Source organism: Callospermophilus lateralis, chromosome 3, assembly GCF_048772815.1.
Source record: "Callospermophilus lateralis isolate mCalLat2 chromosome 3, mCalLat2.hap1, whole genome shotgun sequence".
Taxonomy (NCBI): Eukaryota; Metazoa; Chordata; class Mammalia; order Rodentia; family Sciuridae; genus Callospermophilus; species Callospermophilus lateralis.
The window spans coordinates 143,179,666-143,206,379 of NC_135307.1; positions in this window are offsets into that span (position 1 = coordinate 143,179,666).

The following is a 26,714-nucleotide window of genomic DNA, read 5'->3' on the forward strand; positions in this document are numbered from 1 at the left end:
GTTTAAGAAATGCTTGGTTTAAGAATTTCCTAAACAAGGGAATTTCATCATTTTTACTCCAGGATAACCCAATACATTTACTCTTGCAGCTCCACAGAAGAAGGTATATTCAGAAGTCACCTTTCCATATTATGAAATAATAGCATCTATCTTCCAGTTCTTGAAACCATATAATTCATCCAGATGAAACCTAAAAACTAAGAATGTGGCCTTTAAGATCTAAAAGTTAGCACCAAGAATCTCAAGGGTACCTCTAAGCACAGAATGCAGGGGGGAGGGTGGAGTTAAGCCCAGTAGGTCTGACTTCTGAGGTCAGAAAAAAAGGTACTCAGGCCACATTGTGTCAAATGCTTTGCTGATGTTCCCACTGGTTTCTACAGCTCACGGAACTTGTGCCAGATCTTACTTTAGAGGAGATTGAAGCCACCACATGTATTTTTGGTAGTCAATGTTAACATAATATCCTCAAATCTAATTACTTTTTATAATAGCTATTTTATGGAATACCCCAAAAATTCGGAAAGCACTTATTCATGTTGAAAAAATAAACTAACTTTTTTCTCTTTTTTAAAAAATTGCTTACTCCTTCATTCATTCAACAGATGTTTAATGTGCACATACTGTCATACTGTGTGCTAAGCATTGCATGAGTGCTTGGAATTCAGAAGTAAGCAAGAACATCAGACTTCTCTATTTTAACAGAGCCTTCACTCTAGTGGAGCAGATAGAGCTTCATCCAATAAACAGTGATGAGCATTTAAAGACAGCTCGAGACAAAATAAAATGAGTACTGAGACAGGAAAATGGATCTGTGGGAAGAGATAATAAAGAAATATGACCTAAATGGGAGATGAGGGGATTCTAAGAAATGTTTTCCTGAAGTACCTGTGGTTTGAGCTTAACATCTAAAGGATAGAGAAAGCTAGAAAGGATTGGAGGCAGGATTATATACAGATGGACCAGCATATAAAGATCCAGTGTAGAAAGAAGACAGTTCCTTAGAGATCCAGAAAGACAGTCCCTGGACCTAGAAATGAAGAAGAGGGAAGTGTGCAATGCTACTAGAAAGACAGGAAATGCCAACCACACAGTGTCATCTTCAAGATGTTTGTCCTTCTTTATGAGTGGCAGAAAACTTTTAATTGTGTTAAGTAGACGGATGACAGATGAGATTTAGTCTTTGAAAAGATTATTTGGGCTTCTGTGGGAATAATGGTCTGTGCAAAACAGTACTGCAGGAAAGAACAATAGAGGTTTGGGAATGGTAATAGAGACATAAACAAATAAATGGACTGGACAAGTATGCATAGGTAAGATGTTAAGAAATTGACAACGGATTGGATGGTTTGGGAGGCAAAGTCTGGAAAACCAGAAGAAAATTCTAGAATTGTAGTCCTTCACTGAACATTCAGCTAACACTGAAAAGAGATTGAACTCTACACACCAACTTCAAACAATATTAGGCTACTCAAATGCACAGGAAGAGGAGTTATCTATTTGTATTTAAAGGTAGGAAGAGGTCTTTGAATGCATATCTACAACTGTCAATCATTAACATTTAGGTTCCCAATAATTGAGTCAATGCCCTTCCATGGAATTGTTTAGGCACATAGAATAGAGATGAGAAGCAGCACTGGATGGAGATTTAAATATTAAATACTAGGTAGGGGTTGATGAGCCTGCAGAAGAGACTCAGACAGAGCAAGAAGAGAATTAGGAGACTATTGTTTTGTGAAAATCAAAGGAAAAGAAAGGAGTAATTAAGACTATAAAATAGTCTGAGACCCAACATTAGAACTAAAAAAAAAAAAAAAAAAAAAAAAAAAAAAATCACTTAACTGAATTTAGCAACTTCGTGTTGTGCTAAAAATTTGCTTTGCCAAGTGAATAAATATTAGTCATCCTCATATTCATACAGTGGGTCAAGGAGCAAGCTGAAGGGCAGGAAATAGAAAATATGAGTATGTACAACTTTCTCAGAGAAGATGGCTCAAAAGGGACAAGAAGGGACACAAGGCAGTGACTTGAGGCTGTTATCCACTCTCATGAGTGCTGTTGCCATCTTCATGAGATTGGTTCCCCATCTGTTATTTCCAGGCTGCATGTCTTTCAGGGCTTCAGCTTTATATCAATGTGACCTTTGAACTGGTCCTATTGGCCCTTGGCCAACCCTTCTTCTCTAGCTGTATCTGCAGTACAATATATGCCATCTTTGTTCACCTTGGTCACGGAAGCAGAAAGATGAGTGTCGTCTATACCGCCCTGACCCTCACTCCACCCAGTCTCACATACATCACAGATCTATCATTTTCTCTCATGGGTATCTCAAACCTGGCGAGTCCAAATAGAAACTCAGGGCTTACCTCCCAGACCTCACAAATTCCTCCCCTCACAGTCTTCTCTATTCTAATATTCTACAAGAATTGGCCTAAAAAAATGAAAAACCTTGGCATTTTCTTGGACTTCTTTCTCTCATATTCAAGCAGTAAGCCAATCCTGTTGAGTCCTTGGGAGACATATAACCAGAGTTGGCTACCTCTTCTTTTTACTTTTGATACCCTGCTTATGCCACCAACACCTTCTGCTTGGACCTTTGCGGTCGCCCATCTTTTTCTTCGAGCACTCTCATTTACAGTTTCCTGCAAGGTAAGGAAAGCAACCTATAGAGTCACCCCCTGACACATGTATCCTAAGTAGCTGCCACAGTCTGTCATGTCCTGTTTTATTTCTTTCACAACAAATTACTTCTTAAATCTCTTATATGAGTATTTGTATTTACATCAATATTTGTTTTCTTGTTTTTGTCTCTTCCGAATAGAAGGCAAGGCCTAGGTGAGTCAGATATATTCACTGCTGTATTTTTCATGCTGCATATAATTTCTGGCATGTATTTGAAGCTAATTATATATGTTTTGGATAGACAGATATTAGCTCAAGAAATAAACTTGGACAAGACCTGATGACACGATCTAAATCACTTTTTTTTTCTTTCTTTTTTTTTAGTGGCAAACAAAAGGTGAGAATGTAGATAGAGGACAAAAATATATTTGTTCACTTGGACTTGGTTGAAAAACATCAGATTTGGGAGTTGTATGGGATGAAAGATCCAATTGTCAGTTCTATTGTAGAAAAGCTATGAGTGTATGGAATGAAAAAATATGAACAGGCTTCTAATTCTTTACTACTATTTGAAGGCTGTTGTAAGTTTATATCTTTTCACAGGTACTCTTTGCTTATTAATGAATTCAATTTCTCTACATGCATTCTTTGAACTAAACCTTATTGTCTGACCTGACAAAGCAAATTCATCCTTTTCAAAACTATAAACATTATTATTTAATAGATTTGGATAGAAACAAAATCATTAGATGCTCTGCAGAAAGCAAAATTGGCCACATCAAGAAAAATTTCATCCAAACAAGATAAAGAAGTTGATTAGAAGAGAGTCACAAAGGAGCAGTTTGTCATTTAAGCTACTATAAAGTCATACACACACACACACACACACACACACACACATATTATATATACATATATGTAATATCTTATGCACATGGATATAAATTTCTTTTTTTAATTATAATTTCTTTCTGTTGTTAAAGGTCTGTGGAACAGTGGGGGTATTTGAGAATAGGAATAAAGGAATGAATTAAATGAAAATAATGAATATGTCCGGAGAATTTTGTTTTTGTTTTTGTTTGTATTTTTATTTTTGTTTTTTGATACTGGGGATTGAACCCAGTGGTGCTTGAGTCACATCCTCCAGCCCATTTTTGTATTTTTTTAATTTAGAGACAGGGTCTCACTACATTGCTTATGACCTTGCTAAATTGCTGAGTCTGGCTTTGAACTCATGATCCTCCTGATTCAGCCTCCCAAGTTGCTGGGATTATAACCATAAGCAGCCTAGCAGGAGAGCTTCTTTTATCAGTGAAAAGAAGCTGAAAAACAAAACAAAAGGGAGTCAGGATGGGATCACAAGAGAATCAAGAAAGTCAATCTGAAGCAGAGATTTGTGAGAAAAAAAAACAACAACTTGTATTTCCATTGAATTTTGACAAGTCCAAAATATCCTTTTTATTTTTTTAATTTATGTATTTGTTGATACATCATAGTTATACAAAACTGTGGGATTCATTTTAACATATGATGAACCCCTCCCTCTCCTTCTCTCTCCCCCTACTCCTTTCCTCTACTCTATTGGTCTTCCTTCTATTAATTTGTTCTTTTAAATTGGTGCATTATACTTAAACATATTATGCACGTAGCATAAATTAGTCAATGTCGTCCTGCAGTTTCTTCCCTTTTCCATTAATCCTCCCTCCCCCTCAATCCTCTTTCTCTAATGTTCTCCATTCTATCCAACATGTCTTTCTGAGCAATCCTGGTAACATTCAATCTCCCTATTTTTCAATAATAATCTATTCACAGTTCTGTATGAGCAGAAAAGAAATGGAACCATTTTGACTTCTTACTGGTACTCTCACTTTTCTTCAGGGAAAATGAGTACTTCTCACTTCTGCAAACATCTTCCAATTGCATGTGAGGCAGTGAGAAAATATCTACCTGGCCGGGAAACAGCATGCATGCCTTTCTTTGAATTCAGAAACTGTCACTTCTGGCTTTCCTTTGTGAGAAACAGTTCCCATAACAACAGGAGAAGCCAGACCTCTGGGGAACCTCCTAAGGAGCTCTGGAATCTTCTTTGCCTGGGAGGTAGGGAGGAGAATGCCAGCAATCCAGTCCAGGCTCCCCTTGATGCACACTTGTATCTGGAAATGGGCCAATCCCTGAACACCACTGGCAAATCCGCTCTTCTCCCAGGTTGCTGTAAATTATGCAGCATCCCAAATAGTAAAGCAATGTTTTTACATCTATCAACTAATGACTTAAAAAATGGAAGTATTATAAAACATTTTCACTGTCTGAAAATAAACACATGTCTCAGGGCATTTTAATCACTAATATTGATAAACTATACTGTACGTGTCAAATGTATCATACACATATGTACATTAACATTTTTGGTTTCATATTGAATGTATGTTTATTTCTTATGAAATATTATTCTTTTAGAAAAAATTAATAACAGAATTTAAACAAAATAGCTTCTTTGTAATTGTGCCTTAGATATATCATTCTTCTATCATAGACACTAAAGCTAACATATTTAGAATGAAGTTGGAAATTCAGATAGAAAGCCATTGAATCATGTAATAACACATGGAAATCTCTTATTTTTAATAAATCCAGATTGTATTGCTCCTTAGTTTTTATATCGTTTTTCTTAGGATTATTTATCTAGGGTGATTAATGAATATATTATCCCTAACTCGTTATTAAAATTTGACCAGACCAAAAGTGGTTGGCTGGGACGTAGTAATATCTCTGTAATGTAAAGTTGCAACAATGGGTCACTTTCTCTTCACATTATTTTATACTTCTAGACCTGCTGTAATAGCCCAAATGATTCCATTATATAGGTATTTTTCATAATAATATTAAATTACCTTTACTTCTTCTATAAATTGTACATAGCAATTTGTGCTATATCCATCTTCTTTTCTTCTGCTCGTTGAAATGAGAATTTGCCACGGGATTTTTAACCCCAGCTTTCCCAACTGCACCCATCCTGCATTTGAAAAAATAAACAAGATAATGGAGGAAAGTGCTATTGTTAACTGACCAACACATGATGGAACTAAAAGGATCCTGTTAAATAAGAAGATCCTGATTTAATCTTTTTCCTTTAATGTAGTGAAGTTGATTTGATTTGTTACATTTTTTTATGGAATAAAACCTTAAGAATTCAGGCTTTATATATTGATATTATTTCCCCTGATGTAAGCAGTGAATAAAATTAGCCATTGTACTTGTAAATACCAAAGGACAAAGTTTTATATTTAACAAAATTACAAGACCATATATGTGTTAATTCTGAGTAACCATATAATAGGGAGGTTTTGGAGAATAGAATATTTTGTGTCTTGGGTATTCATAATATTTCCTAATGGTCAGATGCAGGTTAATTTGAATTCAGTTTTTAGCATATCACATCTGGAGGTAGATGGCAGCCATTGCCCAGACAAGATTTCATCTGAGTTCCATGCTGCTTGGACATCACTTTCCCTACACTAGCAAATGATTTGGGGGGAGACTCTTCAAGAATATCCAAGAAAGAATATCTAAAAACTTTAGTTTTTTTTTTTCTAATTTTTTTTCCTTTTCCTCTTCTATTCATTTAATTAATTTTATTTATTTTGGTACTGGGGATTGAACTCAGGGACACTTAACAACTCAACCACATCCCCAGTCTTTTTATTTATTCATTTTTATTTTGAGACAGGGTCTTACTAAGTTGCTTAGGGCCTCACTTACTAAGACTGGGTCTTACTAAGTTGCTGAGGCTAGCTTTGCACTTGAGATACATCTGCCTCAGCCTCCCAGGTCACTGGGATTACAAGTGGGTGCCACCATGCTCTGCTCCTCTTCACTGTATGGAGTTGCTGTTGCTAGACTCAGCTGCATCTCCCTGCATGTTTTCTTCTGTTTCCAATTTTTGGAAATACCAGTTGTTGTGTGACCATAGTTATCAGGTAGGTTCTCGGTAAAGTCATTAATTTGCTCTGCACAATTTTTTATTTTTTCGTTCTTTGAATTTGTCTAAGCCAAAATGTTTAATCCATCTGGGGCTGATTTTGTGTACACTACTAATTTTAGTTTAATTCTTATTTACACTCATTTCCTTTCAGATTCAGTCTTATGTGTGTAGTAAGAAAAAAAAAAAAAGAAAGAAAGAAACTGCCCATGTCCCTTGGTAATTTCATAATTTCACTTTTAGCATGATGCACTAAAGGTCGTTCTTGGTATTCCAAACATAAAGAATTGACAAGAAGAAAAACTCATCACAATTTGGAGCAATTTAGAAAGACACTTGTTAGAGTTATCTTAGATGCCTTATGGTATTTCAGCTATCCTCTCCATTAATATACCCTGTCCTATCTCACTAAGGGACTCATTAAGTCTTTTGCTTTAGGCATTTAGAGTCATGATTTTGGATTAAATTTCTACCTTTGTCTTGCTTATATGTTCTTCTCTTAGGTTCTATCCCTGTCTTCCCTGGCCTGGTTGCTTTCTTGTGTCTACAATAGATTTTTCAATCTGTCCATTGCCTGCAGTATAAAGGGGGCAAGATTTGAAGTCAGAAAGAGCTGAGCTTACAGCTCGGTTCTAAGGCATTGACCAAATTATTTAATCTCTGAGACACTCAAACTCTTTGTCAGTGCCACATGAAATTCTGAGATAATTTAATTGTTACTGTCTTATGGCTTTTTACTCTCCTTTTTAAAAAAGTCTTATCAAATTCATCAGACCCCCTTAAGTCTGCTGTACCTCAATATAGGTGAGCAATTCATAGTCCTTCAGATGGTTACAGAGACTTGTGAACACAAATTCTTTTCTTTCCCTAAGATGAATTCATTCATTCCCATATCTTCTAATACCATGTATAAGCCAATGATCCTTGAGCTGTCTTCAACCCTGGCCTTCTTTGATTTTCAGCCTGAATCCAAATGTCTATGCATCATCTCCATTCACCTAATAATTGTTTCAAACATATGTGTCCAACCTGACCTTTTGATTTTCTTCAGGTGGTAGGCTTCACCCTTAGTGGTCTCCTCAGTAAATCACTTCAAGCTTTATCCAGTTATTTTGGACAAGATAATTTGGAGTCATTCTTCTCCTAATTTATGTATTCAGTAGTAGTTGGAATAGAACCTGGGACCACTCTACCTAGCCTATTTTTCTTTTTTTTTTTTTTTTTTTGAGACGGCCTCAACAAAAATGAGATTCCTTTCTTTCTTTGCAGCCTGTATCCAGCCCATCAACAAATACACATTCTGAATCTTATGAAACTTACCTGCTACCACACCCTCATCAACACCATCATCTTCTCTTTTCTTGGACTGTCTCCTAACTGGTATTCTCTGGAAATCAGGGTCTGTCTGGTTCTTTTAGTCTAACTGGAGTTAACTTTTAGTACTCACCAACCTCTTCTTCTAAATACCATTTATTTGTCTAGCTCCTGTTCCTCACTTATCATGATGCTCTCATTTTCTGAGGGATCTTTCATTTGTCACAAAATAGACTATCTAATTCTATCCATTCTTCAAAGCACAGATCAAATGCCGCCTGTTACACAAACCTGTTTGGGGTTCTCAAAGACAACCACAATAGGTCTCCTTGGAAATCTCATGATACATTTTTTTGTTACCCAACTTTCCTTTAAATTACTCATTAATATTTTAAAATTAGAAGACAATGACAAAATTATGTTGAACATTGAGACAATATCCAGGAAGATATTTCAAAAGAGACATCTTTTTCCCATCCTTTTTCTCTCTTACCATTTTCAAGAAGTAAACATGGCTAATAATTTATCATGTTGAAAATATTCTTCTAGGCTTGTCATTTGACATTTAATCATTCTCTTTATAATGTTTAATAAATGCTTAAGTGTGTCAACTTGACCATTATTTCCTTCTTTCTCTGATAGAATGTAAAGAGGACCATAATATCTTACAAATTAAAGGTATGCAACTACTCTCCAAAATGAGAAAAAAAATCAGTTGTAGATATTTTTAAAAATTACTTGCTCAGAAGTGTTTAACGATAATACAGTTTTATACTATACTATCTACTCAGAATTTAAGCATGGATTTCAGTAAATTTATTTATGTGCCCTTAACAACACTCCACATCATGCCAATATGCTATTCAGCTGATTTATAGCAACCATACCCATCTGCCTTTTTAAGAAACCATTTAATTTTAAAAATTACATGTATAGAGTTTTTGTCCTTGACCTTGCTTCAGATATTACTGAAAAATCAAGCTAAAAACTCTCCAAAATCTCATAAATTACCTCACTCCTATAGCTTACATCACCCTGCCTCTTCCTTGACAGCTGAATTAATTTTAAGAAGTCCCATGGAGTCATCCTCAGCCATTCATTATCCCAGGAGTGTAGCAGAGCCCCATATAGACATTTGCCAGCTTGTCCTTTTAATACTCTCCTAGTGATGAATTGGCCTTGAGTGATTCTGTGTTCTCGCCCTGTCCCTTCACTGACTCCCTTTTCCCTTGTTGGTCATCCCGTCCCCACTCTGTGGACCTAATTGGAATCCATAGCACCAGAGCAGAGACAAAGACATGTTGAACAATTACACGAACCCCAAACCAGGCATTTAACTGCACAAAACTTCAACTTTATACTACTAGCAACATTTCATGCTGCTTTCTCCCCACCCTGTTTTGCAAGTGTACTTTCAGAATTGAGTATACCTGATTGTGCACTCATCTCATAAATTCCCAACAGAACCACGAGTTTCACTACTTTTTTTCTCATTCAGAGTTGTGACTTGACTAAACCCCTTCCATTTCTACCTCAGATTTCTACATCTTCACCTTTGCCTCTCCATTATGGAATGGAAAGTTGATTTCCAGCTCTCTTTTCAGAAACATTTTAGGTAGACCACTGTTATGGTTTGGATGTGAAGTGCCTCCCACAAGCTCACATGTGATTATAATGCAAAATGGTTCAGGGGAGAAATGATTGGGTTGTGAGAGTCTTAACATGATCAGTGATTTAATCCCCTGATAAGGATTAACTGAGGGGTAACTGAAGTGGTAGGGTGTGGCTGGAGGAGTTGGGAATTAAGGCATAGCTTCAGGGTATATATATATATATATATATATATATATATATATATATATATATATATATATATATACATTTGTATCTACAAGTGGAGTATCTCTCTGCTTCCTGTTCACCATGATATGAGCTGCTTTCCTCTGCCACCCTCTCCTGCCACGATGTTCTGCTTTACCTTGAGCTCTGGGGAATGGAGCCGGCTTTCTATGGACTAGACCTCTGAAACTGTGAGTCTTCAAATAAACTATTCCTCCTCTATAATTATGTTGGTGGAGTCCTTTTGTCATAGCAGTGAAAAAGCCGACTAAAACAACCACTGTATCACTCAACTATCTGGCCAGGAAAAGAGAACACATGGGTTATTTTAACAGACAGCATTCAATATTGGTTACAGAGGTGCAGGGAGAATGAGAAAGCATAAAGGAAATATGAAATAACACAGAGAACTGAATGGCAGGAAGAGCTCCCACTGATAGAACTGGAGAAGAAGGAGAAAAAGATGGGGTTGTCATCATGTGAAAACAGAGGAAGCTCCTCAGAACTGGGAATTGAGTCTTCTGAGAATCTTGAATCCTGAATCTTCTGAGATGCTTCTTGTGGGTGCTGAGGAATGACAGGTTCTGTAGTGCAGAAAGTAGCTGGGGCTTGCCTCGTGGTAAAAGGTGATTGCTGGCATAATTCTAAGAAGAAAGAGAAGCAAACAGAAAAGAGCACATCCCTTCTCTGCTTCTGCTGCCCTGGAATTCCCACCAGAGTATAATTATCCAATCCTAACCTGACAAAGAAGAAATCAACTTTCCATTCCATCATCGCAGAATATAGGAAGATGAATTTGAAACTAAGAAAAAAGAGTTTATAATTATCACCCCCCCAAATTCCCTGAGTTTGCTTCATCTAAAACCAGTTGCATTATTTTAATTTTTTAATTCACACATTTTTCTGTCTGCATGAACTACCTCTTCATTTAAACCAGCTCAATTCTTCCTCCAATGTCTTTTTCTCCTTCTATAAATTATATTTGTGTCTCCAATTCTTAGATGAGAAAGGGAAATACATAATTTCTGTCTTATATATAATAGCTCTTTATACACATGACCAATACGCCGCTGGGCTAGGTGCTCTGCCTATAGCTATAATGAGAACCAGAGATCCTCAAGGATGGGGACTGATATTTCCATCTAGTCACAGGGTCTGACTTAAAAATAATGATTCCATGTATTTTATTAGTGTGATTCATCTGCAACTAAGAATTAGTGCACATTCATCTTTCCAATTTCACCAGACAGAATCCAACTCAACTGCAAAGGAGGCTAGAAAACAGCATCTTCCTTTCATGTTCCTGGCAGAGTGGGGAAGGAGCAAAGAATAGTGAGCCTTGGTCAAACTTTCTACCTGCAGTTGTTACCTTCCTTCCAGCAAAGGTCATGTAGGGCAATAAAATGCACAGAAAAGCTTACATATGCAAATATTGTATTGCAATACATTGATCCTGAGAATGGAAAAGGTTTGAAGGCTGATAACATGAGAGGAGCATCATCTTCACATTGCTTTAACACATTCCCATAGAAATTATTGAACTAAACTGTACATCTTCAGAGTGAGATTTAGCCACTTAATTCTACAAATACCAATACATATATTTTAAAAAGTCAACTGCCGTTCATGTTTTCCCTCTATACTATACTATAGGGAAACTACAGTTAGATACAGGCAAAGCTCTCCCAATAATGAGGCTTTATAAATCAAGTTGGATTATATAATTGGGGGCTATTTTATGTAAGAGTCTATTTCATGAGTACTAGTAAATTGATTTTTATACATTCTTATCTCTCTAATCTGTTATTATTCACACCTATAAAATAGCATTTCCTGAATTCTCACATCCATAAGTGAATAAAGAAGTATACAATTGTTGGCATATTTGACACCAGTAGTCACTTCTTATTTGTGTTATGGCTTTTGTGTAGCAGAGTCGATGCTTTTTAGGGGATTCAGACACTAAGAACACCAATAAGAAGGTAGATGAGAACTTTTAGAGGCTGATGGTAGAGAATTTAAAACTCAAAATGATTCTAGGGTAGGACCCTTGACACTACAGTCATTTTTCATCACAACAGTTAGACTTGCCCTTCCATAACATTTCTCCCCCAAGAAGACTACTGTCAGAGTAAAAGTCAGAGCCCATTCCATGGCCTACTGTGTGATGCCCAGTCTTCTCTCCTGTCACCTGCTGGGCCTTATCCCCTCTTCACTTCCCTTCTGCTCACTTCTTGCTGTTCACTCTGGCTTGCTATTGTTCTTCCTCAAATCTCAGTGAAGCTTCTCTGTCACATATTGCTAAAATTGATTTCCCCTTAATCTTTTTTTTTAATTTTTTTGTAGTTGTAGATGGACAGCATGCCTTTATTTTACTTGCTTATTTTTATGTGGTGCTAAGGATCGAAACCAGTGCTTCACATGTATAAGGCAAGTGCTCTACCGCTGAGCCACAGCCACAGCCTTCCCTTAATCTTTATGATACCTTCATTCTCTACCTACTTTGCGAGCACTTACCATCTTCCAGCACATAGGAATTTCTTATTTGTTTTATTAATTCTCATTCTCTCATGGAACAAAAACTCTCTTAAAACAGGGAATTCATCTACCTTCTATCTGCTGTGTTCTCAATGCTAAAAAGAGTGCCTGACAATAAATAATAGTGGACTATATTACTTGAAATACTAGAAAGGCTAAACAAGAGAACAAATGCCCATTTCATAGGATGACTGAGTTTCCGATTAAATTAGCTTTCATTTTGAAAACTAAAAGACACTAGTTAAGTAGATCATAATTAATGCTAATAATCATACTCATGAATTATCAAACTTACTTTAATGAGTTCTGGGTAAAGTGCCATGTGGTTATTTTCTTTAACACAGTAAAAGACAGTAGCTCAGTGGGGTGATTATTATTATTATTCCCCTCTTAGAAACAATAAGGTTAATGACTATTGAATCAGAAATGTCTGCAATTTTAAAAAACAGAATTTGGAGTGAAGCAGTATAGGATAGAGAAAAAGCCAAATTTTCCCCTTCCATCCTTTCTCAAGCCTGCTAACATGGGACCCAGTCTGTAGTTCATACCCTGTCCAGATAAGTAACAAGAGTACATGTAATTATTGCAGAAAACCAGTGAAATATCATGCTTACTTATACAACTGGTTAATGGCAGAGTCAATAACTCCAAATATGACAGAACCTCCCCCGCAAAAAAAAATCTACTTTATTTATTGCTACATCATAGTTTAGAAATTGGAGCACACCACACACTGCACCTCTCATACCCAGAAAATGTACAGAAATTTTAATAATGAATAAAGGAGCCAATCCAGGATAAAACTGAAAAAAAAAATCTGTTGGAAGTGCATTTAGCAAAAAAAAAAAAAAATGCAAATAACTATTAAGTGTATAAAAAATTACTCCATATTTTGGTCATCAGAGAAATGGAAATTAATGATGTTTGGATTACCCCATACCAAATATAATGGCAAAATGACCAAGCTAGAGAATACTAGGTATTGGTGATGATACACAAGCAACCAGGGCTCTCTATAATACACCACAGGCAGATATAAACATTGGCAGGCATTTGCCTACCTTGTGACAGAGCAATCACACTTTGAAGGCCTACCTAATAGAAATTCTTGTTTATATGTACCCAAAGAGAGCACTGTTTGTAGTGGTCAGAAATTGGATCTTATCCAACCATCCAAAACATTTAAACATTTTACCCAAGCATTAAAAACATTTAAAATAAGTGGAAATTGAGGAATACTCACACAATGGACCCTGCAAGAACAAGAATGAACAAATCATAATTTTATGCAACAATATATATGAGTCTCACAAACATAATGGCATGTGCAGGAAGAACACATACTAATTCCACTGAGACTGAAAATGATTCCACTGATGTTCAAAAGCAGACAGAACTAAACTGTGCTGTCTGATGTCCAGAAAAAGACTATCTTGGTGATGGAGACAGGGAGCAGGGCTTCTTGCACCTGTATATTGTTCTCTTTCTGTTTCTTGAGATATTAAATTCATATATATATGAAATGTGCTCTTCTTATGGATACCTAATTTTTAAGTTAAAGAAGTCAAAAAGAAAACTGAGAAAAAAATACATTCTCTACCTTTCTCGGTTACCCTTTCAAACATCATTTTGCCTATATATTTTAGATACTAGCATAGAAAATGAAAATTTAATCTCATGTACAATATATCTTATTAGGATGGCATGTTTAAGAGCAAGCATATAAGGTTGGGCACTTTTCAGAAGTGAAATTTCAGCCAAAGACAATATGTTTGATAGTGTTAATCATCATAATGATAGTGATATATCATTATAATGCAAAGGATAAATAGGCATAGATTTAAAATGCAAGGGATAAATCATACTGTGATATTTACTTCTTGATAAACTCAGTTTTCGGCTGATCCAGTGTTGTTGTTCCATTCTATTAGAGGTGTCTTCTCTGTTGTACCATGTTTTTGTAACCCGAGCTTGCTTCCTTTTGATGCTGGACACATGGTTTGAAGACCACAGGGAAAGTCCTGACAGACATGCCTGCAGATGCTCTGTGATTCTATAACAGGAGGGTTTGGAAATTTTTCAGTGTATTCCCTTTCCTCTGTGAAGCTGCTGTTTAGATATAAACTCAGATTTCTTTGTGGTTTGTGTGGCCATTAGAGGTGACTTGGTTGAGGTCTATACCTCTGCCCTCTTGGGAAAAGGACTGTAGGCCAGTAGCGCTTGTGAGTCTTATGGCCCTCAGACCAATGAGCAGGCAGCAAGGACTGTAGAGAACTGCAAAGGGAGGGCAAAAGGATCAGAAGGGCATGAGGCATTGGTTCAATTAACCAGTGCTCTCTGTCCCTAACCAGCACCAATAAGGGAAATGATCCGACCCTTTGCAAAACACCCCAACCACTGGAGGTGGATGCTTAACTGATGGCTGCACAGGCCTGTGCCGCAGATTTCAATCTGTGCTAAACTTTTTATCTATCCCTCTCTCCCTGTGCCAGTTTCCCCAATGTTTCTCGACATCACATTAACTCCCCTCCCAGTACAATAATCGACTCCAATCTGCTATTATCACGGAAATAGAAGAGGTAAAGTGCCTGTAATAGGATCCAAATCAAATCACTTTCACTTCAGCCGGCTTTTGCTGTGAAGCCAAGGATTCCCCAGGGAGATTCAATACAGAGAAACACCTGCAAACTCAGGCTGAGGCCCGGAGAGTAGATAGAACACGACAGGCCCCGCTTGCCTGTAGCATCTCCTTAGCTACAAGCCGGTCACCTTGGGAGTAATGACCTCAGGCAGGCTCTGATAAACTTGTGACTCAAAGCCAAAGCCAGGCTCTGACTCCTACTCCATTCAGCCCATCTTGAAGCAACACGTTGGTTCCCTGTCAGAGCACTGGGGTGACAGTTCTATGTCCTTTCCTGAAGTATTTGCCTGGGGTTGCTTTTGCATGAGTTACTGCTTGTTCTTGGACCAGTCTTCTGTCAAGGGAAAAAATTGCATATGTATTTTATTCACTCTTAAGAAATAACAAAAAGCAAAGCAAATTGGACAGAATTCAGATCGGGCAGTGTCTCAGGTCAGAACAATCCAGCACATTTTTCTATGGGCATTTCGAATATTGCACTCTCTCACTGTATTTTCCAGGTGGTTGCAGGTTACAGAGCTTATAGCAAAGATCTTTCTATGTGAGTCCATCAGTTCACATCTCTTTTAGAACATTCTTACGCCCATGACTAGTTAAACAGCAATTCCATATACATTTGTGATTGTACCATAACTTCTCATTTAGGCTCAGGATCTGACATGGACTTGGCAGGAAAATCCTATAGTCGATGTTTACTTTTCTGCCAGAGTCTGAAGATTTCAGCTACCCAGACTAATTGATAGTCTCGGTAAGTGAGTTATCAGATCAGCAAAAAGAGCAATTATAATTTTCATTTCACAGACCTATTAAAACATGATGGTGGATAGTTCCAAGGCAAATGATTCACTAGAAATATCCTCAAACAGGAGTCTCTCTCAATGTTCTTTGAACTCCATTTGTAAAGTAGACAAAAGGGTCCAAAACAAGAAAATCAGAATTAGAGTTGAAAATGTTGCTTTTGCAGTCATGTTTCTCCTCTTACCTGCTGTGTGACTTTGTACAAAAAAAAAAATCAATTTTGCTAAACATTGTTTTCCTTTTCTGTGAAATACATCTCACATAGTCATGAGCAATACATGAGGCATGGTATTCAAAAATATTTTGTTATTTGTAAATTACTCTACTGATATAAAAAAATTTAAATTTTCTGAATATGTTATGAGAAAAAAAATGTAAAAGAATAATGGCCACTGGTGTCTGAAGAGAGAAGGGAAAAAGAGAAATGAGGAGGGGTTGGTCAATAGGTACCATTGTAATTAAATAGGAGGATTAATTTCTAGAGTTCTGTTGTACAGTAGGGTGACTCTCATTTTAGTTAAGAATAAAATAGCACATTTCAAAACAGAGAGGATTTTGAGTTCTTTGTTGCAAGCAAAGTACAAATGTTTGAGGTGGTGAATATTCTAATTGCCCTGATTTGCTTATTGCACTATGTATGCATATGTGGAAACATCACATTGGATCCCATACATGTATATGATTCTCACATGTCAATTAAAGCAAAGACATTAAATTTAAACAAAACCAAAAACATCAAAATGAAACTAAACAGTGAAGATGAAAACAATAACATTTCTTCTGAAAATATATCTAAGAGGATAAAAAGAGATCTGTGATGACTTGGAAGATGGGGTACATTCTATGAATTGGTCAGGGAACAATGTATAAGTAAATCCCACTGCAGCAGGTACAAGAAAGTGCTCATGTGTGACTAATGTTAGTGGGAACTGAATCCACCGTGCAGTCTTACTGGACCAACTCTGTCCCTAGGGTCACCAAAGCTATAAGGATCACCAAAGGCAGTTTTCAGGAACCACAGTGGCCAAGAAAGTCTGATAGTTATGACTCCAAAAGGGGTCACCTTCAGGCTTCTTGTCAATGGGAAGAAAAGAAGTATTCCCAAGGAAAACACTTGAGTGGTTCTCTGGGGATAAAACCATTAGTAGGATTTATGCCTAGACTTCAGCATGATCCCAGACCCCTTAAATTATAAGATGTATCTGAGGGAAAACGGTTTCCTAGTGAATATGGATATTAGGGAAATAGTCTGTGACTGTTAACCCACGGCTATTTCCTTTAAATGCTTTATTTTTATTTTTGAAGTTGAGAAGCATCTCATCCTGGTCATCCGGATAATAGGAGAATGTGGAGAACAAGACAAAGTCAAACCATGTTGTATTACATGTACCAGGGTAATGCAGGCACATATTGTGCCAATGGCCACTTGAAGTCAAGACAGGTCAGATTTTATCCAATTTATCTTTTCAGTGAAGTACTTTCATTAAGCATGTATCTAACTCTGGTTTAATATGTATGGATTTTTAAGAAATTTTATACAGATATATGAACATATAAAAATAATGTGTTCTGATTGAGGTTATAAAAAATAATCACTTTAATCTGTTCTTCAACAAATGTCTGTTGATAGTCTTATTTTAGAAACCACATGCATATATATCTATACACATATATGCATATATATACATATATATGTATTAAAAAAAAACTAAGTAAAAAAGAAAAAGTAATCCCTCACACACTAGAAACAAATCAAAATCTAATTATAACTAAAAACATAACCACAATGGCTTTGGGACCCCCAGGGGCCCTGTGTAAAACCCCAAGGATGATTCTTATGGTTTTCATGCTGGGTATGTCCCAGCTTGGGAAGACATGAAGGTGATAGGATTGCAAGGAGATAATTGTGTTTCAGAAAGTACCTAGTGAAGAAGAGAACAGGAGAGCCAGATCCCAATCCTCACCTGGAAGAGCAGGGGATGCCTTAGAAAGAGGTGAGGTATAAATTAAGACATGGTGCAGAGTAAAAAGAGTCAAGTTGTAAGGGGTACGTGGAAAACAATATCAGCAAGGACATGGCATGGGGAAGCTTATAGAGGCAAGAAACTGTGTATCAAGCACCTTTTGTGTAAGTCCACTAGTCCTCAAAACTGCCTATTCCTGTAGCAAATGGAAATGATGGCCAGTTTGTTTTGGAAACCTTACACAATGTTTGCTTCAGTTACAGTAGCCTTTCAATTCGTTGGACACCCACTAGAGGCATGATCTAAATTAAAAAGAAAAATGAGGCAAGAAAATAGAGACTTCTCTCCAACAAACTTATTATTCATACTAAGGGATAAAACATTTCAGAACTTACTAAATGAAACAGGAGAGAGAAGACCTTGGCATATTCTGCTGGCAGCAACATGGGGAAGTCTGATCAGAAAATCTAGAGTGCATTGGTTCCATGTTTGCTATCCCAGTGAACATGATCAAAGTTTACCTTCGTTTACCAGTCTTCCCTCATCAAGGGTTCTTTTTTATTTATTTTTTTTGTTACTAAGGATGGAACCCCAGTGTACTTTACAACTGCAACATCCCCAACTCTTTTTATTTATTCATAGGTTTTATTTTGAGGCAGAGTCTCATTAAGGTGCTAATACTGTTCTAAAACTTGTGATCCTCCTGCCTCAGCCTACCAAGTCACTGGAATTACAGGTGTGTGCTCCTACTCCCAGCTCCAAGGGTTTGTGGTATAATTATTTTTCCCTTCAGTTTTGTTAGATAATATTGCATTTTATACTTTCTAATTTTTTTCTCTACTTGTGTGTTTTTAAAATAATTATTTTTCTAAGTTGGGTTAAGGCATTAGATGTGGTGGTACCATTTATTGGGGAGAAGATAAACCAATAATGGAATTGGTAGAAGGAAAGCAAGCAGGAAACTAAGGACTTATATTCATGTGCACATGTCAAGGTTATTTGAAGCAGAATTTCCAGAACCCATAACTCAAGAGTCAACATCAGAATTAGTCAAGTAAAGGCAATCATGCAGTGGGGGATCAGATCCATTGTGAACTCCTGAGGCTTACATAGGTTCATCTGGAGACCAACCATTGGATCTGAACTTGATTCCTAACATTGTGTTGGCATTGCTTCCATTGTAACCAAAGGAATAAGGTCAAGTTACTAATTTTAAAATGTATCTCAAATGTGAAGCAACAGTGTGGCATTGACATGCATTTGTAAAATGGAGTGTGTTAGCCAGCTTTCTATCACTGTGACAGAATACCCCGAGATAATAAACTTAAAAGGAGGAAGCATTTATTTTGGCTTAACTTTGGAAGTTTCAGTCCATGGCCAGCTGACCTGTTGGTTTTGGGCCTGGGGAGATGCAATTCATTTTAGCAGGAATATGTTGCAAAAGTTGCTTACTTCATGGTACTGGGTACAAACAAAGAAACAGGAACAGGCCAAGGTCCCAATATTCTTCCCGTCAAGAGTACATTCCTGATGACTTGACCTCCTCCCCCTAGGCCACTCCTCTTGAAGGTTCTACAGCCTCTCAATAGTGCCATGAGGGGGGGACCAAGTCTTCAACACATGGGCCTTTGGAGGACACTTATCTAAACCACAGCATGGGGATAATATATCTCCATACAGTTTTAAGGTTCAACCAAATAGAAAATAAGCAAATACCTGCTCTTAAATGCTTTTCTCTTGTGTTATTATTATTTCTCTCCCTCCCTTCTTCTTTCTCCTCCTTTCTTTTCCCTGTTTCTTCCCTCCTCCTTACGTTTACTTCCATTCCCCATTTACCTTGCCCTGTCTTTCTGCTATTTATATATAGTTCTAGCTATTTGATACAGAATTTTGAAAACGTATTTCCACAAAATTTTATAATCCTTTAAAGAGAAAGATGCACAGGGAAAATTTTCACCAGATAAATGAAATATTTTGTTGGTGGTAAGAGTCTCATACAAAGTTCCCTTTTATTCTCCCCCCTCCCTTTAGTGCCAAGTGCAGAGCTGGTCAGGATATAGGCTCTAAATAAAATCGTTTAAACCAAAGGAGGATATAAAGCAAGATTTTAAAATTCTGTAAAGTGCCATTTTTATAGTCACAATAACAGAATTTAACTCCAGAAAGAAGGTCACCAATTGCTATCATTTCCATTATGACACATATTATGTAGGACAGTCCATTTATGTCTGGTATATATCCATATGAATGCATATATGTTCCACTAGATATTACTGCAAAAATCTGATATGCTGATGATTCTAAAATAGCTAACGTTTATTGAACGTTTACACATGACAAGGATTCTAAGTGCTTGACATGCATATCATTTCAATAAGTCATAGGTAGGTTATTGCCAGTCTATCTATCACCAACTATTCCCCTTTCTAATAGGAATTTCATAGAGAGAGTTTATAGTTATATTTGAATGTAGGATTATCCTGGCTGATAATGTATATGGCTTTCTAATAAATATGTTGGCAATATATGGTACAATATCTGAATTCATGCTGTTTCCACAGAAATGTTATTGCTCACTATTGTCATTATTTTGTGGGTTTAGAGAATAAAACTATTGTATTTAAACTTAGTCTTGGACATTCCTTTTGAAAAATGTAGAGATCCCACTTTTCAGGAAGATAGGTGTACTAGAATCCTACAGGTCAGTCTATCAGTGCAATTATAAGAAGCTCTAAGGTTAAGCATCAGAAGAGAAAAAAAATCTCCAAAGTCATATAGAACTGTAATTGCTATTTTCCTGGACTTTAATCATTTTTTGGCAGAAAGCTTAATGTTTGGCTCAAAAGTGCTGCTAACTAAGGAGAAATTTTGTATTTTGCTCAATAATGGGCAGTTGAGTCACTTAAAATAAGACATCATTATATCTGAAAAAAAAGTTATACTTATTCTCTGCCATATTTTTGGGAAAACAATTACATATTATGGATTTTTCAAGTACATAAACAGAAACAGTCCCCCACATTGTAATACCCACTGTAGCATTTATAGCATTAGAAAATTATACTGGTGACTGAGAATTTTGACTAATTAGGTTTCTTGGATAATAAGAGCTTTTTAATAAGGTACATATCATTTACAATATTGCTAATGAAATGTGAAAGCGATTCAGTACCGGGTAAGATAATGGCTAACTTGTTTTAATTGTTAACATTTTTTCTTGCCTACAATGACACAGTCATTATTTCACAGTCACCACTTATCATGAAATCCAAGAGGATTAATGGTTTCACTTATACTGGCGAAAATGTTTAAGCTGTCCCGATTATCAGTGCAGTTGAAAAGAATAATGGTTATTTGTCATCACGTTTAGCAGGAGAATGAATTGTCCCCCGATAGTGGCACCATTAACCCTTTGAGGAGGTGCTGATAGAGTTTTATGGCACAGACAGAGAATGGCAAGATTTAGGGTTGGGTGTTTGTGTGTAGGTGGTTTGTTCTCATCTTTGACTGCCTCAAAGAATTATATACTCTGCTGGAAAAATTGGAAATAAGCAGTTTAACTTGTTATAACATCTCAGATATCTGAAATTAAAACTAGATTGCTAATGATTTATTCTTGTGATAAATGAGCAGTCCGCTAAAATAAAATATAAGAGAAATAAGAATTCTGGAAGAGGAAAGCAAAATATTTGCAAATTCATCACCCCTTGCCTCCTCAGAGAAGTAGAGAAAAATATAAATTTCTGAAAGCAGTAGTTCATGGTTTCTTATCACCAACTTTTGCCAATTTCAGTTCAAAGTACATTTTAATAGAAGGTAGAAGCTGTGTTTACATTAAAAATTCTTACCCTAGCTATCTGGCTTGATAAGTATTAATTAAGGAAAGTTGTCTTAAAGACTAAAAGTATGCTGAGAATAAGGACAAATAAAGTTCTGTTCTTATGAATCAAGGCTCTGATTTACAAATATCCAAGCATGAAAATATACATTTATGGTACTGTGCTTAATATTCTGGTTTAGGTGAATGAGTTCAGCTATGAATTGCATGGCAAAACAAAATAGCTATAGTAAAAAAAAAAGTTCAGGGCTATGTTTAGAAAAAAATCAATCTTTGCTTTTAGCAAAATTAACAGAATGCCTCCTTTTCTGAATGGGGGCTTTCATTATATTGTAATAGAACTCCTTTCTCATCAGGTTCCTCCTGGGCATAGGTGATGCAGGACATGGCCTGGCCTGTCTCTGATGGTCCAGTTCTCTTTCCGTGCCTGAAACACTAGGTTAGTTCCATTGGCAAGAAACCTGAGGCAGCCAGGAATCTCTTGTAACTTCTCCCGAAGGTCCAGGGGGTCAGGCCTCAGGGAGAACACCCAAGGGGATGGGGCAACAACAACAAAAATAAAGTGTGTTTTAGGAGATACAACTTGGTTGCCTTATCTTGTTACATTGTCCTGTCTCCTCTGGAGAAGTGGCTGCAGCTCAATCCTGTCAGTCAGCGCCAGGGCCACCCTGCTAAGCACCTTGCACATAAAGAAATTTGTTTCCTAAAGACACAGAGTTCTCACAGTGCTGGAAGATTACACTACTGTCCAACCCCTCCAATTTTTAAAAGGAGACTGATTCTTTTAGAAGAGTCCATAAACACAGTTCCTTTTTTGAAAGCTCTCTCTACACCCAACATACACTCAAGTTTCCAAATGGAGCAGAATGCTTATGCAAGTAAAGTGCAGGTAGTTGAGATGTGAATAGAAATTATATTATTCAACATCATAGGGGGAAATATTTTCCTCCTCAGGTGCCTTCCATCCTTAGAATCAAGGTGGCCAGTGCACAGAAGTTTCTACCAGCCTCAATCATTATGTGTGATCTATGGACAAGCTGATGCTTCTTTGAGATGGTAAACAAGACAATTTCCACTAGACCCCCATGAGGTATTATGAAACCACACACCCCAGTCGTTTTAGATGTAAGAGTTCAGGAGAAACAGTTGCCCACAGATAAAAAGGCATAGAAAAAGAAGTATAATAAAGAAAAATGGGATGCGAAAAAAGCAAGGCAGAGAGGAATAACAGGACATTCTAGGTTTGAATGGTAAAAATACAGAGATGTGGATGCAGAGACCTGCAGATGTGACTGGCAAAATTACAGAGGGAGTTCAGGGAGGGAATCCAGTTCTGATTTATTGACTGACACAGCGAGATGAGGGTCCCCTATGCTGATTGGAGTGTTTGCTTCCGTAACACTGCTTTTGGAGTCCCCCAGACTTCATTAGGTGAAGAGCAATTCAGGCAGAGTGCTAAGGATGCTGATTTCTGAGAAAGACGGCACCAGAAAATACCCTATGAGAATTTAATTCCCTTGTAATGGAGTTCAGCACCTTCCAAGTTATAAAACAAAATGGTCTGGTCCCATAGCCTTTCTCAGCCATCCAGATGCTTGATTTCAAAATAGCACAGGCTAAGATAAAATTTAACTTTTGTTCTTATCTCTAAAATAAATGTAAGTACATTAAGTGGCTAAGTAGAAAAATAAAGATCTCAGACTGTGCCTTAAAACTGCTCCAACAGATGGGGAGGTGAGAGAGAGGAGGCTTCCAGCAGAGGCCCTTGTACCTAAGAAGGTAAACACCAGTCTTTAAATAAAAATGATGTATGTGTTTGAAAGATTTCTCCTTTATGCTTACTTACTCCAGATCCTGTCTTCTTTCCTCAGATCCTTGTGGGAAGGAACAGTGTGCACATCTTAGGAAGTGCTCCAGCATGAATACCACAAGCCTGATTTTTGCTTCACTATTAATGCTGCCACTCTGTGGTCTCAATATATTTAGACTTGAAGGTAAGAGACACACAGAGTAGTCTTCAAAATTCTGGGTTAAAAAAACAGAAGGAAAGAAAAAAAATTTGAGATTTACTTAAATTAGAAAGACAACTGGTAACCACAAAGAAAACACAGGGACCAGATAGGAGAACTTTTTAAAAAATATTTATTTATATTTTCATGTGGTGCTGAGGATCAAACCCAGTGCCCCATGCATGCTAGGCAAGTGCTCTGCCACTGAGCCACAACTCCAGCCGGCCCCCCACACTGCCCCAGATAGGAGAACTTTTATAACAGTGTAGGAACCACAATTGTTAACAAATGACCAGAACTGAATTTGGGGGCCATACTGGTCTCATGATGGCAGAGTAGCAGCTTGACTTACTGAATGACTGCCTAATTCCAGTTTTTATTTTTCTCAATTATAACCACCTCTATCATGCCAGCTGGAAGCTCATATTCTGATTCACCCTCCTCTCCTCCACTATTTATTATCTTGGAATCTGTACCCCTTCCTCGCTTCTGAAGGGCACATTTTTAATTGACATTTCCCTGGAAATGTATTGGGTCAAATTAGCTGTGAATGTGCCAAATGTATGTGAAACCCTCATTCCTTCATAAAATGATCTCTAAAATGATGGTGTATTTCAATTTTCATCCTCACTTCTACTTAAATCATGAGTTCACTGTACAAAACAAAGTCTCTTGTTATCTTATAATTTAACTTCACAAATTCCTATCATGCCTCACTCCCTTAACAACCCAACAGGACCATCATCCATAATTAGGTCTCCTTAATGTGCCTGTGTTCTGGAGCAGGGTCCTCATTCACTAAGAATAACACATGCTGTGGTTTGTGAAGCAGCGCTAATGGAAGATCAGGTGAGTGAAATTCCCTCGAATAATTGTCTCACCTGGCTTCAGAAGTGATTGTGTTGGGGCACTAGGGTGTCATCAAGTGCCCTGGCTGAGATCATATGTCAGATAATACCTTGGTGTCTTCCAAGGGTAACCGGCACTCTGCCCTGCATGGCTGGCCAACAATAGGCAAAACTATTCTGAAAAACTGTTTTCACCACTTTGGAGAAATCTCCAGGATAATGCCTCAAGAAAAATAAACAAACAAACAAACAAATAAATAAATAAAATATATTCCCAGTTGGTGAGTGGTAAGTGTACCCTTGATTTTCAGGCCATATGAACCCAATGTCTAAAAATGTTTTTATTATTATTAGTTATAATAATAATAAACATTATTAGTGCAGCCTCCTGTATACACTGGAAGGAGCAATGATATGCTGTGCCCTTACTCATAGCAACTGGGGAAACAGCAGTAAGTTAATTGGAGGCAATGTCTGTATCGTCCATTTTATTTATTTACTTTTTTAAAAAAAAATTTGATTCAGTTTTAGATAGAGAGGGTACATTTCTTTAGAATGGCTTAATAAAAATATAACAGGGGCTACAGAATAAGTAACACAAAATCTTTCTCTCAAGCTTACTGATCTAATAACACTGGGGAAGGTATCTTACCTTTCTACACTCAGTTTCCTCATTTGTGAAATCAGGGTTTATGCTCACAGTCAGGGTAGCAACCCTGATGTCACATGATGTTCAGCCCCCAGCAAGTCCTCCATTCATGTGTGGTGACTGTTATGACATTGAGGTTGTTATCACTATTGAATTCCATGTACTTGGGACAATTCATTCAGCTTTATTCAGATCCTATGTCATTCTACATGTCTTTGTTTTATGAACTTAATAAAGCACATAGTTGAAGTTATTGATGTTCATGATTGTCACAGTGTCTTCAAAGAAGCATTTTTAGAATTTTCCCCCAATTTTTAAAAATTTCTGAGCTAGTTAATAAGAAACATACATTCTTTTTTGTTTGTTTTTGAGAGAGAGAGAGAGAGAGAGAGAGAGAGAGAGAGAATTTTTTAACATTTTTTTCTTAGTTTTCGGTGGACACAACATCTTTGTTTTATTTTTATGTGGTGCTGAGGATCGAACCCAGCGTCCCGTGCATGCCAGGTGAGCACACTACCAATTGAGCCACATCCCCAGCCAACATTCTTTTTTTAAATTTGTTCTAATTAGTTATAAATGATAGTAGAATGCAGTTTGATACATCATATATTGATGGAGTATAATTTCTTATTCTTCTGGTTGTACATGATGTAGAATATCTCATATACTTATATATGCACATGGGGTAATAATGTCTGATTCATTTTAATATTTTTCCTAACCCCAAATACCTCCTCCCCTCCCTTTATTCTTCTCTACCTAATCTAAAATAACTCTATTCTTACATAGCCCAGCCCCACACCCTTCATTGTGAATTAGCATCCAAATATCAGAAAAAAAAAACCATTCTGAATTTGTTTTTTGGGATTGGCTTATTTCAGTTAGCATGGTATTCTCCAGCTCCATTCCTTTATCTGCAAATTCTATAATTTCATTCTTCTTTAAGGCTGAATAATATTCCATTGTATAGATGTACCACATCTTCTTTATCCATTCAACTGTTGAAGGGCATCTATATGAGTTGAGCTGCTATAAACATTGATGTGGCTGCATCACTATAATATGCTGATATTAAGTCCTTTGGGTATAAACCAAGAAGTGAGATAGCTGGGTCAAATGGTGGTCCATCCCAAGTTTTCTTCTTGAGAAATATATTTAAAACATTGCTTTACTATTTACAATATTTATTAGATTTTTTTCTCCTGCAATAAAGCCTAAAAGAACTGTGCTAAGTCTCCAAACAGAGAAATAAAACAGAGTTGAAGTAGAAAACATAAATTCATTTGGTAGATTGCTGAAGAAGATTAAAATTCAGATACTCTTTATATATTTTTTCCATCATACAAGTTGGCCAGAATTGGAGAAAGCAGTTGTTAAAACACTCCAACCCATGTCAAACCACATCATTACATCCCTTGAAAGTTGAGTAGTGAAAGCTTGTGTGTCTATTTACACTTTACTTCATGGTCTCTTGACTGGTACAGACACTGGAACTTCAACTGTACTTTCTCATTAGTTGAATGGAAATGATTACCAATGCTTTACTCACTGCGAGGGTCCATTGGGGATCGGACACTACTGCCAGGACCTTGTAAATGGCCTTTACAAAGAAAAAATTGAGTCTGAAGTGAAATAACAGGTTGCCCCAACTCGGGGTTATATTTTTAGGGTGATGAAA